A 3866-nucleotide genomic window follows, 5' to 3' on the forward strand; every position below is an offset into this window, starting at 1 on the left:
CACGCCGCAATTCCTTCTCCTCCATTCTCCTCTCGGGATCTTGGGCACGCACGCACACGCGCCCGGCGTGAGTTTTAAGCCACCGGGTCCGGGATGCGAACCACGGTCGACTACGTGGGAGTCCAGCAACATAGCCATTACGCTAACTGCTGGTTCCCACCATTTAATTTTTTTTAATGAACAAATATTATGAGGTTTGAGGTTAGGAACACAGTAAATAAACTAATGGCTTCTTGGAAGACAGTACAGTGGTAAGATAAGAGAAACAAGTGGAGACTAGACATGGAAGAGAATTATAGAAAAAAAATCATTTATGAAGTTAGTGCTGCAAAAGGATAAGGTTAAAAAAAAGTATGTGAACTCAAGGGAAAAAATTATATGTCAAAATTATTCTGAACCAGCAAGAAAAAAAATTTCAAGCACACTGCAAATCAAGACACTGCAAATTATAGACAAATGCAAGAGCTAGACCCATAGCCTAGCAGTTAAGGAAACATGGTCTTATGTAGCCAACTCTAGTTTGAATCCCACCCAGCAGCTTGGAAAACATGCCAGCATGGGTGTATGTGTGCTTGGAATTCTTACAGGATGGAGATAAAGAGGACAAGAATTGTAACATGACAAATGAAGGCCTGTGTCTCTCCCTGGGGCATGCATGCCCCCTGGCAATAAGGCATTACCAAAACTAGTTACAGGCCATTATCATAGCATGAACATTTCTGTCACTACAAATACACAAAAACATTGCATGCCTTTGGAAAATGGTCTTATCTTTCACAATCAATTTTTAAGTGCAATTCAACTCCAAACTGCTCTCTTACCCAATAAAAACTATTAATTTATCTATAAAAATGTCAAAAATCTTTCATATATATTGACCTGACTGGTTCAACTTTTTAAAAGTAAAGTTATAATTTTTCCCTGAATTAGTTAAGACAATTATTTTATGGTTATATGTCATGTTATATTAATCAAAATTTATATTTAAGGGGAAATAAAAATGAGTGTTTTACAAAAATAGTGTATCAAATACCTGCTTGAGGTTAGGAGTTAAAGGATCCAGTGAAGGCAGTAAACATCCACCTTTGCAGTACTGTTATTAAGCACAACTTAATTCTATTTAAACCATATCATAACTAGTAAGACCCCAAATACAACCTGCTTCATAAGTCTGATTCCTCTATTGCTCATTTAGGATATTGTGAAAAATGATTCTTTCCAAAAGCACCAGAGACAAGCTCAATTAAAATGAGCTATATCTGTATTTAACCAAAGATAATTATAAGACCTCCTGAACATGGAAATTATGGCACATGCACTATTTCATTAATTTAAAGCACAGTCATATTCACTTAAATAACACTAAGCTGTCATCTGCAAATACAGGAAAAAGTAGATAAAGCTCACATATAAATAAATATATACTAATTTTAATTATATAGAATGAGAATGTAGCTTGGAGTTGATTAACTTCTTGACTATCTGCTTCACATTTTTGTTCCTAAGGCTATAGATGAGGGGATTCAGCATGGGGACCACATTGGTGTAAATTTAAAACAGAGTGATCATTTTGATAAGAAGCAATGAGCGTGCAGAGTTGGGCACACAGTAGAGAAGGAGGATGGTCGCATGGAGGATGGAGATAGCAGTCAGGTAAGAGGAACAAGGAGAGCACTCCTTTCGGAGTCCACATGTAGAATGTATCCTGATGATATTAAAGATTATGAAGACATAGGAGGCCATAATGATCAGGAGCCTGCAAGTCTCATTGAAGACAGAAATGACTATACAAACCATGAGGCTGAAATAGGTGTGAGAGCAGGATAAAGAGAGAAGGGATGAGGGAACCAGCAGTTAGCATAATGGTATGTCACTGGACTCCCATGTAGTCGACCACGGTTCATGTCCTGGACCCGGTGGCTTAAAACTCACGCCGGGTGCGTGTGCGTGCATGCCCAAGATCCCGATTGGAGAATGGAGGAGAAGGGATTGTGGCGTGACCATCCCCCCTGGGGGGTGATTTCTCGCTTTCTGTCTTCTGTCTGGTGAGCGCACGTGCCCTATAGTGAAAAAAACTCTCAAAAAAAAAAAAAAGAAAAGAAAAAAAAGAGAGAAGGGATGAGTGCTCACAGCAAAAGTGATTGATGATGTTAGGTCCACAGTAAGATAGTTGCAAAGGAGAACTTGTGAGTATCAGGGAACAGAGTGCCCCCCATAAATAAGTCCTAGCTACCAGGAGAGGACAGAGCCTGCTAGACATTGCAACTGTGTAGAGCAAAGTGTTACAAACAGTCACAAACCAGTCACAGGCCATCACCGCTAAGGTGGACATTTCTGTAATCACAAATGTGCAGTCAAAGAAAAACGGTGTCATGAATCGTTTGAAGGAGATAGTTCTGTCTTCCACAACCAAGATTTCTAACAGTTCAGATGTACTGACCGAGGAATAGCAAATATTTTAAAAGGACAAATGGCTGAGGAAAAAGTACATGGGTTTATGAAGTTTAGAATTTATTCTTGCAACCACAGTTAGGCCCAAATTTCCTACCAGTGTGACTGTGTAGATAGTCAAAAACATCAGAAATAGGGGAGCCTGGAGATGGGATTTTCTGATAAGCCCAGGAGACAAAAGGGGCTCCAACACTCAGATTTCCCTCATTCGGCATTCTGATTCCTGTGGGAGAAAATCTGGTGGCTCACCCTAAGCAGCTGGAAACCACAGAAATAAGTGATGTTAGGGCATGAAGGTGGGTTCCCAGAGAGGAACCTGTGGAGTATGGTGTGCACAATGCCTATTTATGTTATTTATGTTTTGGTTTGGGACTCTTTTCTATGCCTCTTTTTACTCTTTAGATATTTATTGAAGGTTTGAACATGGATTATTTCTTTACCTATCAGTAAGAAGAAATATAGTGATTATCTCATAAAATTCCCTTACAAATTATACAGATATGTGTGCAAACTAAATGATTATATTGCTCCCCATTATTAAATGTCTGATAATTATGAACTAGCATATGTGTTACATTGAAAAATCAGTTTAAGAGGAATAAAACAAAAACAAGAAAACACATTTTAGTGCTCAGCCATAGAACAGATACACAGAGAGCTTAATAGCTTCTGACACTAGGGATAATAAGAGTATTTATGCACTAGTATTTCTTATTTTTAAGACAATGTCAAGAAAGTAACAGAAGTAAATTTCCTCATTTAAATTGGTTGTAAATTCTCATCCCCAATTCTATATGACTGTTTAAAGGGTTAGTTTTCCTTAGGAATAACCCATAGTATGAAGTAATACAAATAGAGAATAGGAAGTGAAAATATTTTGTCAAAAACATTTAAAGCAGTGTTGTTTCCTGATTCCATTAAATTTTCTTTCTGTCTTAGGTACAGATTTCCACAAATACTTCAGTGGTTCAATACAAAATCTTTACTGTCTCTTTTTATTTTTATTTCTCTTGTCTGACTCTTTTTGATTGCCTTCTCATCTCAGATTCAGGCTGTGAGAAAAGCAGTTATGGCAAAATGAAAGCGATCTCCAGAATGTGCTTCTGTCTTCATTAGTGTCACAGCACCCAATACTGAGCATGCTAGCAAAGGGTCTTCAGCTGCCCTGCCTTATTTCACCCTGCAAGACTAACTTCCTTTGGATTTTACTGTAGAAAGGTGCACAGATCCTTACACATTTTCCAAATGAGCTTCTTACAAATCACTTGATCTCTAAACACTTTTGTCTGAATTTCCATAATGGCTAATGTCATATTACACATGCACGACCTGTACTAATACACCTTCTATTCTACTCACACCACCACTTTTTTCAAACTTCATGCAAAACATGTTCTTTTATTATTTACTATCCT

The 3866-nt window shown here is 37.8% G+C and overlaps 1 pseudogene; it reads right to left on the reverse strand.

Annotated features, from left to right (window-relative positions):
* Positions 1 to 1434: 1434 nt before the first annotated feature.
* On the reverse strand, positions 1435 to 3773 carry LOC106734052 (olfactory receptor 5D18-like; annotated as a pseudogene).
* Between the last annotated feature and the right edge of the window lie 93 nt (positions 3774 to 3866).

The sequence above is a fragment of the Tupaia chinensis genome, unplaced genomic scaffold (assembly GCF_000334495.1).
Source record: "Tupaia chinensis unplaced genomic scaffold, TupChi_1.0 Scaffold147959_1, whole genome shotgun sequence".
NCBI lineage: Eukaryota > Metazoa > Chordata > Mammalia > Scandentia > Tupaiidae > Tupaia > Tupaia belangeri.